Source organism: Oncorhynchus masou, chromosome 5, assembly GCF_036934945.1.
Source record: "Oncorhynchus masou masou isolate Uvic2021 chromosome 5, UVic_Omas_1.1, whole genome shotgun sequence".
NCBI lineage: Eukaryota > Metazoa > Chordata > Actinopteri > Salmoniformes > Salmonidae > Oncorhynchus > Oncorhynchus masou.
In genome coordinates, this window is record NC_088216.1 from 55,939,833 (window position 1) to 55,953,506 (window position 13,674).

General features: G+C 41.9%; 2 long non-coding RNA genes across 2 annotated transcripts; both read left to right on the forward strand.

The window, feature by feature from the left end:
• The first annotated feature begins 9,257 nt into the window (after positions 1-9,257).
• On the forward strand, positions 9,258-11,181 carry LOC135527410 (uncharacterized). Its single transcript, XR_010453434.1, has 3 exons — positions 9,258-10,553; positions 10,876-10,942; positions 11,059-11,181. It is a non-coding gene; the product is annotated as an uncharacterized LOC135527410 (long non-coding RNA).
• Positions 11,182-11,264: 83 nt separating this feature from the next.
• LOC135527414 (uncharacterized) lies at positions 11,265-12,536 on the forward strand. The gene is made up of 3 exons (XR_010453435.1): positions 11,265-12,002; positions 12,325-12,391; positions 12,508-12,536. It is a non-coding gene; the product is annotated as an uncharacterized LOC135527414 (long non-coding RNA).
• Positions 12,537-13,674: the final 1,138 nt, after the last annotated feature.

A 13,674-nucleotide genomic window follows, 5' to 3' on the forward strand; every position in this document is an offset into this window, starting at 1 on the left:
AAAAACTGAAATAAATTATTCTCTCTACTATTATTCAGATATTTCACAGTCTTAAAATAAAGTGGTGATCCTAACTGACCTAAGACAGGGAATTTTTACTAGGATTAAATGTCAGGAATTGTGAAAAACGTAGTTTGGCTAAGGTGTATGTAAACTTCCGACTTCAACTGTATATATCCCGAATGAATACAACCACTCGCATCAAAAAAACTCAAAAAAGCAATGAGGCTGATGCAACAGATTAGAATGTTTAGCTTCAAATGTTGATAAACTATTAGGCTATTTTGTTCACAATATAAGTGCAGCAATGTGCACACAACAGTAGGCTATAAGTGTGAACGTTCCCAAATGCAATCAATTAGCGGGAAAACACTGTTCTCAAAAGTGACCGCAAATGTGATTATACATGTAATGCTTTATTATAATGAAGCATTTCTATGGTGAAAATCATCTTCCCCAAACTTGAAACTCATGCGCCGCCTATGATTGGCAGTTAGGCTCTACAACGGTTGTAAAGCGGATTCATGTGCTTAATTTTAAGTAGTTATTTGGCCACTTTAGTTGTGATACAAACCTTATCAAAACATTTTGGCCTATGGGCTACGCTACATGAGGTGTGCGACAATGATTTGAAAAAAATCGCCAAAAAATGAATGCACTGTTTCTTGTCTTACTGCACATGCTGGGCGTCATTCACACGTGATAACACATCAGCTGATAATATTGGCACCCATCAGACTATTCTTAATTCAATGTTGTCTTTACATATACGAAATAATATGTGTGAAATGAGTTTTGATTTAGAATGGAACATTCAGTCACCTGTCTCGGTAACAGGGGCATGGGTAAAAAAATACATGTCATCTATGCACCTAAATTGTGAATTGAGGATACTTTTCCTGTTGTTCATTTTCATGCCAGCCAGGTAGGCTAGTCTTCTGTTGTAAGGCAAAGCAATGTGCTTAATGTTAAGAAAGTTGATAAATAAATATAGTAGGCCTAGCCTATAGAAAGCTGATGGGATCCTTCTCTTTTTAATAGAGGCCTTCAAAACTCTGTTTTCTCAAGCAATTGCATAGACTATAGAAATATTGCGCCTGTGGCGGGCTGGGTGCAGTGCACACTGACACGGTTTGCTAGGTGCATGGTGTTTCCTCCAACGCATTGGTGCGGCTGGCTTCCGGGTTAAGTGGGCATTGTGTCAAGAAGCAGTGTGGCTTGGTTGGATTGTGTTTTGGAGGACGCACGGCTCTCGACCTTCGCCTCTCCCAAGTCCGTATGGGAGTTTCAGCGATGAGACAAGACTGTAGCTACCAATTGGATACCACGAAATTGGGGAGAAAACGGGGTAAAAGTAACAACAAAAAAATAAGACAAAAGAATGTAAATAGAAATATGGCACAACATGAGCTCATGGGCTCTCATGGAGTGTTTGATTAGATTTTCGAATACATTTGCATTGATGTCAGTGGTTCGAGGGACAATAGAGTACCAGGCAGTTAGCAGGTTTGGTAGGCTACGAATGACCATCAGCAGCATCAGAGCTTGGAGAAGCCTAGTTACCAGTTACCGTGACTAAAACGGTTACATGGAATTTGACTGCGGTCATGACTCATGACTGCCGGTGTGGCGGCAAAACGGTCACCGAAACATCCCTAGAGGTGACCTGTCATTATCAACCCCCCCCCCCCACACACACACGCATGAACACACACACTGTGGTAGCGTTCGGTCAGACCGGATACAACCCCCCACAGAGCTGCCCGCCCTCCAGGAGCCTGGTGCCAGGTGTCTGAGTTTTATGGCTTCAGCGTGAAAACAGCGATTACCTCGCCTGTCTCCTCCAATTTAAGAGAAGAGAGAGGGAAGGAGCGAGGAAGAAAGAGCGACGAGGGGGAGAGAGTAGTTTGTCTGATAGATGGCTGGATATAAAAGATGCAGTGTATAGACAGACAGACCGATAGATACAGTTGAAGTCGGAACTCAGTTTTTCACAATTCCTGACATTTAATCCTTGTAAAATGTCCCTGTCTTAGGTCAGTTAGGATTTCCACTTTATTTTAAGAATGTGAAATGTCAGAATAATAGTAGAGAGAATAATTTATTTAAGCTTTTATTGCTTTCATCGCATTCCCAGTGGGTCAGAAGTTAACAAACACTCTATTAGTATTTGGTAGCATTGCCTTTAAACTGTTTAACTTGGGTCAAATGTTTTGGATAGCCTTCCAAGCTTCCCACAATATGTTGGGTGACTTTTGGCCCATTCCTCTTGACAGAGCTGGTGTAACTGAGTTAGGTTTGTAGGCCTCCTTGCTTGCACACGCTTTTTCAGTTCTGCCCACAGATTTTCTATACGATTGAGTTCAGGGCTTTCTGATCGCCACTCCAATACCCTGATTTTGTTGTCCTTAAAACCTCTTTGGGATAGGGGGCAGCAATTTCACTTTTGGATAAATAGCGTGCCCAATTTCAACTTCCTGCTACTCATTCCAAGAATATAAGATATGCATATTATTAGTAGATTTGGATTGAAGTTAATAAAACTGTTTGAATCATGTCTGTGCGTATAACAATGTATGTAGCAGGCAAAAACCCCGAGGACTAACCAATCAGAAAAAATTAAATTTGAGGTCACTGTCAATTCAATGAGGTTCCATTGGGGAACTGGATTTCTCAGGCACTTGTTTGCCGTTCCTACCGCTTTCACTGGATGTCACCAGTCTTTGGAAAATGGTTGAGGTTATTCCTTTGTGAAATGAAGAAGTGCGGCTATCTTGAAACAGTGTACCACTGTTGAGTGTTGGGCAGACTAGAGAAGTAGCGTCAGTTTGTTGTTGTCCTGTATTGAAAACAGATAGACCGTCTTCAATTTGATCGATTATTAACGTCAAAAATACCTAAAGTTGTATTACAAAAGTAGTTTGAAATGTTTTGGCAAAGTTTACAGGTGACTTTTGAGATATTTTGTAGGGACTTTGCGCAAATTGAAAGCTGTTTTTTTTTTCTGGATCAAACGCGCCAAATAAATTGACATTTTGGATATACAGTGGGGAGAACAAGTATTTGATACACTGACGATTTTGCAGGTTTTCCTACTTACAAAGCATGTAGAGGTGTGTCATTTTGATCATATGTACACTTCAACTGTGAGAGACGGAATCTAAAACAAAAAATCACATTGTATGATTTTTAAGTAATTAATTTGCATTTTATTGCATGACATAAGTATTTCATACATCAGAAAAGCAGAACTTAATATTTGGTACAGAAACCTTTGTTTGCAATTACAGAGATCATACATTTCCTGTAGTTCTTGACCAGGTTTGCACACTGCAGCAGGGATTTTGGCCCACTCTTCCATTCAGACCTTCTCCAGATCCTTCAGGTTTCGGGGCTGTCGCTGGGTAATATGGACTTTCAGCTCCCTCCAAAGATTTTCTATTGGGTTCAGGTCTGGAGACTGGCTAGGCCACTCCAGGACCTTGAGATGCTTCTTACGGAGCCACTCCTAAGTTGCCCTGGCTGTGTGTTTCGAGTCGTTGTCATGCTGGAAGACCCAGCCACGGCCCATCTTCAATGCTCTTACTGAGGGAAGGAGGTTGTTGGCCAAGATCTAGCGATACATGGCCCCATCCATCCTCCCCTCAATATGGTGCAGTCGTCCTGTCCCCTTTGCAGAAAAGCATCCCCAAAGAATGATGTTTCCACCTCCATGCTTCACAGTTGTGATGGTGTTCTTGGGGTTGTACTCATCCTTCTTCTTCCTCAAAACACGGCGAGTGGAGTTTAGACCAAAAAGCTCTCTTTTTGTCTCATCAGACCACATGACCTTCTCCCATTCCTTTTTACTGTGGATATAGATACTTTTGTGCCTGTTTCCTCCAACATCTTCACAGGGTCCTTTGCTGTTGTTCTGGGATTGATTTGCACTTTTCGCACCAAAGTACGTTCATCTCTAGGAGACAGAACGCGTCTCCTTTCTGAGCAGTATGACAGCTACGTGGTCCGATGGTGTTTATGCTTGCGTACTATTGTTTGTTCATATGAACGTGGTACCTTCAGGCATTTGGAAATTGCTCCCAATGTTGAACCAGACTTGTGGAGGTCTACCATTTTTTTCTGAGGTCTTGGCTGATTTCTTTTGATTTTCCCATGATATCAAGCAAAGAGGCACTGAGTTTGAAGGTAGGCCTTGAAATTCATCCACAGGTACACCTCCAATTGACTCAAATGATGTCAATCAGAAACTTCTAAAGCCATGACATAATTTTCTGGAATTTTCAAAGCTGTTTAAAGTCACAATCAACTTTGTGTATGTAAACCTCTGGCCCACTGGAATTGTGATACAGTATAATAATCTGTCTGTAAGCAATTTTGGAAAAATGACTTGTGTCATGCACAAAGTAGATGTCCTAACCAACTTGCCAAAACTATAGTTTGTTAATAAGAAAATTGTGGAGTGGTTTAAAAACGAGTTTCAATGACTCCAACCTAAGTGTATGTAAACTTCCGACTTCAACTGTAGGTGCATAGATAGGTAAATGAATAGATGGTTAGATAGGTTGATGGATGGATAGAGGGGGAGAGATGACTTTGAGATCTCTTTATTGTCCTTTCCTGAGCCCTGAGAAGAGGAAGAGGATGTAAAGCCCTGATGTTCCAGTTCAGTCACAGTATATGAATCATTGAGATGGCTCTCTGTATGCCTGGGGAATTTTACTTGAATAATGATATGGATCATCATTGCTATTGGAACGGTATCTAAGAGGTGTGGGAGTTTCTCACGGTAACAGCCATACAAATAGGATACTTACCAGATAATGGATACTCTAATGGACTTCACATCGTATATATTGTATCCAGTATACATTACTAAACCTTGTTTCTCCCACACTGACTAGAAAAACGAATTGAGAATTTGTACTGGCAGATAGGCCTTTGATCAGGCGTTGGGTTATGGATATGTAGATTCCATGTTGTGATCATTGTTAAAATATGCAGACATGAAACACTGGGACTGACATTCTGTTATATGTTCTGTATTACTACGTTTTGTTTGAGTCAGTATAAATACCACACCTGCAATGTGCTGAATCAAAGCTGTGAGTTCCTGTCAGTCTCACATCCTTGTGCTCTGTGTTTCTGCCAGATTTGCGCTGAATGTAGATGAGAAATCACACATGAAAGAAAAGAGAGAAATCAAACCAAGCCTGTTCTATGTTAATATTGAAACTCAGAGACATGGTTGTCAGGTTTTGATGTGTAAATAAACACACACACACACACACACACACACACACACACACACACACACACACACACACACACACACACACACACACACACCATTTCAGGCTGTGTGGAGTGTGTTTTTTAGGATCAATGTGTTATTTTATGAGTATCTGACTTAGACTGGAGGCTGAGGAACACTGTGGTTTATTCTCAGTGTAGGAGCTGCAGGACCCAGAGAACACAGGACCAGGAGAGTTATGGGAGGCTGATTATTCCTCCAGGTTGAAGAGATATATTGCCATCCTCAGCTGTAATATCTTCACACACGCACACCCACTTGAATCCTGCATGAACAGATACAAAGTGTTTCACCTTGCCTAAAAGGCTGGGATTTAATCATCCCTTTCCCCAGTATTGAAAACAAATTAGCCTGGATAGCGATGGATTTGGTTTCATTTGTGAGAAAAATGCTCAAATGCTCAAATGGATAGGAGTTACTAGGGCCTGCTCTGTGCTTATCACTGTCATGTCTGTTTATGATAATGCAGTGTTATTTTCCACTGTCACTGATTTGAATATCCCCAGGCAGGGCAGGCAGAGAAGAGACATAGTCATAGATCATGTGCAGATCATACTGTACATGGTAGTTCATCCCCATCATACCTACATTGACCTGTCACCTGCTGAGAACACTACTCTCACAGCAGGTTTTCACCACTACAGTGGAAATACCCTTATCACTGACAGCACCAAACTGATATAGGAAAAACATATTTCCCCCCTGACAGGCCTTACGATCACATATTGACTGTTGAAATGGAGAGGAAGAATAAACTGCTGTGTTTCATTTCCATAATTGGGCCTCCTAAATGTGTTGGGGAAAGAGGAGACCGCAGCAGTGCCAGTGGCTCATCTGAAATAGATGTGAGGCGCTAGCACGGTGGCGGTGTAGGGCTTCTGAATGCTCCCTGTCCTCTGGGGCTAGACCTGTCAGACTAGCCCTGCCAGTACCAACACGCTGGCCTCAGCCCTGCCCATCCACCTACATCCATCCCACCACCCTGAGCCCAGCCCGGTGCTGGCAAAGTCACAGCCCAGAGGTTGCAGGCCTCTAATTGAATTCTACCCACCTGTGTTGCCGGTGCTTTCTAGAGACATGTCTTGAAACTCGAGTCTCCCTTTAAAACTATGTCGAGCCAAGCATTTTTCCTCTCTCTACCCACCCTGGTTGTGTAAGTAATGTGCCCACAGTCAGATCAGCGAGCACTGGCTGCTGCCACACCAAAAGGATCTTCCTTTTGTCACTGTGCCGGCCCGGTAGCATAGGCAGATATTCCCCTGGGAGAGAGTAACATGTAGGTAATCTCTGAAGAGACGGACACAGAATACTGTACATCAGAGTGGCCGAGTTCATATCCACAATACACCTCTGATAGGAACAAATATACATATCTAATATGCATCATACATTTAGTCTACCACTCTCTAGTCTACTAATATACATTTAGTGCCTTCAGAAAGTATTCATACCCCTTGACTTATTCCACATGTTGTTATGTTACAGCTTGAATTCAAAATGGATTAATCCTATTTTTTTTCTCAACCACCTACACACAATACCTCATAATGACAAAATGAAAACATGTTTTTAGATATTTTAGCATTTAAAAAAAATTACAATACAGAAATATCCCCACACCCCTGAGTCAATACTTTGTAGAATCACCTTTGGCAGCAATTACAGCTGTGAGTCTTGCTGGGTAAGTCTCTAAGAGCTTTCCACACCTGGAATGTGCAACATTTGCCATAATGCTTTCAAAATGCTTTAAGCTCTGTCAAATTGGTTGTCCATCATTGCTAGACAAACATTTGTAAGTCTTGCCATAGATTTTCAATGAGATTTAAGTTAAAACTGTAACACAGCCACTCAGGAACATTCAGTATCTTCTTGGTAAGCAACTCCAGTATAGATTTGGCCTTGTGTTTTAGGTTATTGTCCTGCTGAAAGATTAATTCATCTCCCAGTGTCTGGTGGAAAGCAGGATTTTGCCTGCACTTAGCTCCTTTCCATTTATTTTTTATCCTGAAAAACTCCCCAGTCCTTAACAATTACAAGCATACCCATAACGTCATGCAGCAACCACTATGCTTGAAAATATGGAGAGTGGTACTCAATAATATGTTGTCTTGGATTTGCCCCAAACATAACAATTTGTATTCAGGACAAAAAGTAAATTGCTTTGCCACATATTTTGCAGTGTTTCTTTAGTGACTTGTTGCAAACAGGATGCATGTTTTGGAATATTTGTATTCTGTACAGGCTTCTTTCTTTTTACTCTGTCTACTAGGTTAGTATTGTGGCATAACTACAATGTTGTTGTCGTTACTCCTATCACAGCCATTAAACTCTGTAACTGTTTTAAAGTCACCATTGGCATCATGGTGAAATCCCTGAGCGATTTCTTCCTCTCCGACAACTGAGTTAGGAAGGACGCCTGTATCTTAGTAGTGACCTGATGTATTGATACACCATGCAAAGTGTAATTAATAACTTCACCATGCTCAAAGGAATATTCAATGTCTGCTTTTTTTTGCCCATCTATCAATATGTGCCCGTCTTTGCGAGGCATTGGAAAACCTTCCTGGTCTTTGTGGTTGAATCTGTGTTTGAAATTCACTGCTCAACCGAGGGACCTTACAGATAATTGTATGTGTGGGGTACAGAGATGTGAGAGTCCTTCAAATATCATGTTAAAAACATTATTGCACACAGTGAGTCTTATTATGTTACTTGCATTTTTTCTAGCTTTTGTTCATCAGAGGTAACCTGTCCCTAACAGGCCAGAGCAGTCAGGTTGATTGACATTCGGACTGATTAACTTAAACTCAGTGTTGGCTTTTTTTCACCTGTTTTTGGCTGAGTAAAAGCTCATTAAAAGACAGAAACTAACCTCTGCACAAAAGCACAGCAACAAGAATAATTTCACAGATGTATTCTACCCTGTTAGCCATATCAAATGAGTCTCCAAGAAGTCTGCAGGCTGGTGCTGTGAAGGCTTGGGTGATATCTCCAGCCTAACCCTCCGCTGAGAAACTATACAGAATGTCAGGCATTTCAGTCCAAACATAGAACCAGACCTGGGCTCAAATACTATTTGAAATCTTTCAAATATTTTAAACATTTGCTGTTTGGGTGGCATTTTTACTTTTGGGACTTGTCTATTGTTCCCATTGAAACAGGCAAGGTCAATCAAACACAGCTAAAGTATTCAAAATGATTTCAAATAGTATTTGAAACCAGGTCTGCACAAAACCTGGTGTGCATGTGTTTGACTCATAAATGTATCCTAACATACCGGTGTGACTGTTTATTTTCACTTTGTCAGCAGTAAACTAAATCTATTACTCTCAGTTTCACTGAAATGTTGCGCTGTCAGTAGCCTATTTAGCAGATATGAATTTGTTATTCATGCTGTTATTTAGGTTAAAACCCAGCTAGCACATTTGGTTCCTTGGAAGTTGTGGGAACGTATGTTTTTGGTTTCCTATGGTGTGGGAATGAAGCCATATATTTCCTGACCGGTAAAACTGAACGTTTTTTAAACCTCCTGAGAACAGACGTTAAAATTCCTCCTGGACACGCCATCATGAGGCCTCAAATAGTGACCAGAGTTACTTCCCTGACGACACAGACGGCTTCATCAACAACAACAGGTAATGTGTGTTATATGAAGAGTTGTATTAAAAAATACCCGGCTTGATAAACTACACTGAACAAAAATATGAACGCAACATGTAAAAGTGTCCATATGCACAAAAAGCTTATTTCTCTCACATTTTGTGCACAAATTTGTTTACATCCCTGACAGGCATATCAAGAAGCTGATTAAACAGCATGTTCAGAACAAAGGTACACCTTGTGCTGGGGACAATAAAAGCCCACTATAAAATGTGCAGTTTTGTCACAACACAATGCCACAGATGTCTCAAGATTTGAGGGAACATGCAATTGGCATGCTGACAGCAGGAATGTCCACCAGAGCAGTTTCCGGAGAATTGAATGTTCATTTCTCTACCATACGTCTCCAACGTTGTTTTAGAGAAATTGGCAGTGCGTCCAACCAGCCTAATAACCGCAGCTCACGAATAACCACCCCAGCCCAGGACCTCCACATCCGGCTTCTTCAGCTGCGGGATCATCTGAAACCAGCCACCCAGACAGCTGATGAAACTGTGGGTTTGACTTCAGTGGGCCAATGCTCATCTTCTCTGGCCACTTGCACACTGGAGAAGTGTGCGCTTCACGGATTAATCTCGATTTCAACTGTACCGGGCAGATGGCAGACAGTGTGTATGGCATCGTGTGGACGAGTGGTTTTCTGATGTCAGCGTTGTGAACAGAGTGCCCCATGGTGGTGGTGGGGTTATAGTATGGGCAGGCATAAGCTATGGACAACAAACACAATTGCATTTTATGGATGGCAATTTGAATGCACAGAGATACCGTGACGAAATCCCAAAGCCCATTGCCGTGCCAGTCATCCACCACCATCACCTCATGTTTCAGCATGATAATGCACAGGCTCATGTCACAAGGATCTGTAAACAATTCCTGGAAGCTGAAAATGTCCCAGTTCTTCCATGGTCTGCATACTTACCAAGCATGTCACCCATTGAGTGTGTTTGGGAGGCTCTGGATCGACGTGTACAACAGCGTGATCCAGTTCTCACCAATATCCAGCAACTTCGTACAGCCATTGAAGAGGAGTGGGACAACATTCCACAGGCCACAATTTACAGCCTGATCAACTCTATATGAAAGAGATGTGTCACGTTGCATTAGGCAAATGGTGAACTCACCAGATACTGACTGGTTTTCTGATCCACACCCCTACTTTTTTGTTAAGGTATCTCTGACCAACAGATGCATATCTGTATTCCCAGTCATGTGAAATCCATAGATTAGGGTCTAATTTATTTATTTAAATTGACTGATTTTATTATGAACTGTAAATCAGTAAAATCATTGAAATTGTTGCGTTTATATTTTTGTTCAGTACAGTAGGCTAATTCCCCAGCCAAGCAGATACAACTGGTAGTCGTTTTTGTTGTGAAGTGCATTAGCAAAAAGCTTGGTCCTTTCTTTAGAACAAAATGCAATTTACCACTTGACTGTATTATATCACCCTGTCACAGGCCCTCCCAGTCAACACCACCTTGTAAGATGGCCTGCTGCAGTTGTTCCGTTTGCAGCCGAACATGCATCATAGAGAAGACCAGCAAGAGAGCCCTCATCAGCGTCATTCAGACATGCCCTCGCTGTGAGCAGCACTATGAATGGAGTAATCACACTGTGGATGTGTTGAGCGCCAGGTCTCTCTCCATTCAGAGACGCCAGTACCAAGACCCTGTTCTACTACCAATGGCAGTTAGTATATTTTTGTTTGTCAGATATCACCTATGCTAACTGCCATTGGTAGTAGAACAGGGTCTTGGTACTGGCGTCTCTGAATGGAGAGAGACCTGGCGCTCAACACATCCACAGTGTGTGACTGAAAGTGATACATTACAGCAGAAATGTCCAGTATTTGTAACACACTTTTCATTCCATGTGTCAATGATTAACTCTGCCTATCTCTACAGATGGAGAGGACTGTATATATTTTTGCAGATGCCAGTCTTGGTTGTTTGATAGGGAGACCATAATTGGGTAGGTTTTATCTGAGCTGTTCAAACTTCAACATATGACCTGTTTGTATGTCAGATATTACCTCTCCTAACTGCCATTGGTATTATGACAGTGACTCTATGTGTATGTGTTCACAGAAACACATATAGAGCCAGCATGTGGAGACTTGCACGATGATTTGATGAAGTCCACGCTGACAGACGGGCTGACGGCTCTGAATGGCGAGAGACCTGGCACTCGGCATAAATGTTTTACTTGTCACAACTTTTACTTGTATTGTCTTTTTTAATTATTGAATGGTATCAGTCAATATGAGGAGGAGAAACCCTGTGTATTCTGCAGGCTCATGTCACAAGGATCTGTAAACAATTCCTGGAAGCTGAAAATGTCCCAGTTCTTCCATGGTCTGCATACTTACCAAGCATGTCACCCATTGAGTGTGTTTGGGAGGCTCTGGATCGACGTGTACAACAGCGTGATCCAGTTCTCACCAATATCCAGCAACTTCGTACAGCCATTGAAGAGGAGTGGGACAACATTCCACAGGCCACAATTTACAGCCTGATCAACTCTATATGAAAGAGATGTGTCACGTTGCATTAGGCAAATGGTGAACTCACCAGATACTGACTGGTTTTCTGATCCACACCCCTACTTTTTTGTTAAGGTATCTCTGACCAACAGATGCATATCTGTATTCCCAGTCATGTGAAATCCATAGATTAGGGTCTAATTTATTTATTTAAATTGACTGATTTTATTATGAACTGTAAATCAGTAAAATCATTGAAATTGTTGCGTTTATATTTTTGTTCAGTACAGTAGGCTAATTCCCCAGCCAAGCAGATACAACTGGTAGTCGTTTTTGTTGTGAAGTGCATTAGCAAAAAGCTTGGTCCTTTCTTTAGAACAAAATGCAATTTACCACTTGACTGTATTATATCACCCTGTCACAGGCCCTCCCAGTCAACACCACCTTGTAAGATGGCCTGCTGCAGTTGTTCCGTTTGCAGCCGAACATGCATCATAGAGAAGACCAGCAAGAGAGCCCTCATCAGCGTCATTCAGACATGCCCTCGCTGTGAGCAGCACTATGAATGGAGTAATCACACTGTGGATGTGTTGAGCGCCAGGTCTCTCTCCATTCAGAGACGCCAGTACCAAGACCCTGTTCTACTACCAATGGCAGTTAGTATATTTTTGTTTGTCAGATATCACCTATGCTAACTGCCATTGGTAGTAGAACAGGGTCTTGGTACTGGCGTCTCTGAATGGAGAGAGACCTGGCGCTCAACACATCCACAGTGTGTGACTGAAAGTGATACATTACAGCAGAAATGTCCAGTATTTGTAACACACTTTTCATTCCATGTGTCAATGATTAACTCTGCCTATCTCTACAGATGGAGAGGACTGTATATATTTTTGCAGATGCCAGTCTTGGTTGTTTGATAGGGAGACCATAATTGGGTAGGTTTTATCTGAGCTGTTCAAACTTCAACATATGACCTGTTTGTATGTCAGATATTACCTCTCCTAACTGCCATTGGTATTATGACAGTGACTCTATGTGTATGTGTTCACAGAAACACATATAGAGCCAGCATGTGGAGACTTGCACGATGATTTGATGAAGTCACGCTGACAGACGGGCTGACGGCTCTGAATGGCGAGAGACCTGGCACTCGGCATAAATGTTTTACTTGTCACAACTTTTACTTGTATTGTCTTTTTTAATTATTGAATGGTATCAGTCAATATGAGGAGGAGAAACCCTGTGTATTCTGCACCAGGATCAGGGAACTCCTGTTGTATACGGAAAACAACATTGGAAGGTATGACCACTCTGACATGTTTGCCAAGGTAGCCCCAATACCACCAGACAAAATGTTGATTGGCACTGTATCTGTATCGGCTGGGCATGACAATGAAAGGTGAAAGGTGTGCATTGTTATATTAGCAGAACATTGCTTCTATGGTATGATGTAAGTGGTTGTTTATTCAACACGGACCTGTTGCTACATTTGAAAGTTAGCAAAACACTTAGTTTAGAATATCTACATAAATTCAGCAATTGCATTCTTTTCATATTACTCTGTAGGCTACTGACCTATTCAAAGCTTCCTCCGTCATCTCACCATACAGCTGCCTGTAGATATTGAACTCAACCTGCAGGAGGTTTGTTTGTTATGATTGAGTGGAGGGAAAAAGCTGCTGGAAAGGTCTGACAGATAGGTGTGTCTTGGTGATGGCAAGGACACACCCCCAAGAAACACAGACATCAAACCACACCCCCAAGCCAACTCACATTTGGCTTCTGTCATGGCAAAATGGATAGAATTTAAGGAAATGACCTTCCAGACCAGAGTCCGGAATATAAATATACATTCAGTGGACAGTTTATTAGGTACACCACCCAGTTCACAAAAATGGTTCACTCCTACAGACAGTGAGTCACGTGGCCATGGTTTGCTATATAAAGCAGGCAGAGAGGCATTCCGTTACTGTTCAATTGAATGTTAGATTGGGCAAAACAAGTGACATAAGCGACTTTGAGCGTGGCATGATCATTGGTGCCTACCAGGCACGCGAGTTCCAGTACCTCAGAATTGGCCGGTTCTCAGGGGCTTTTCACGCACAGTAGGGTGTAGGGCTTACCGAAAATGGTTTGACAAACAAAAAACATCCAGTCAGCGGCAGTCCTGTGGGTGAAAACATTTAGTTGATGAGAGGTCGAAGGAGAATGGCAAAAA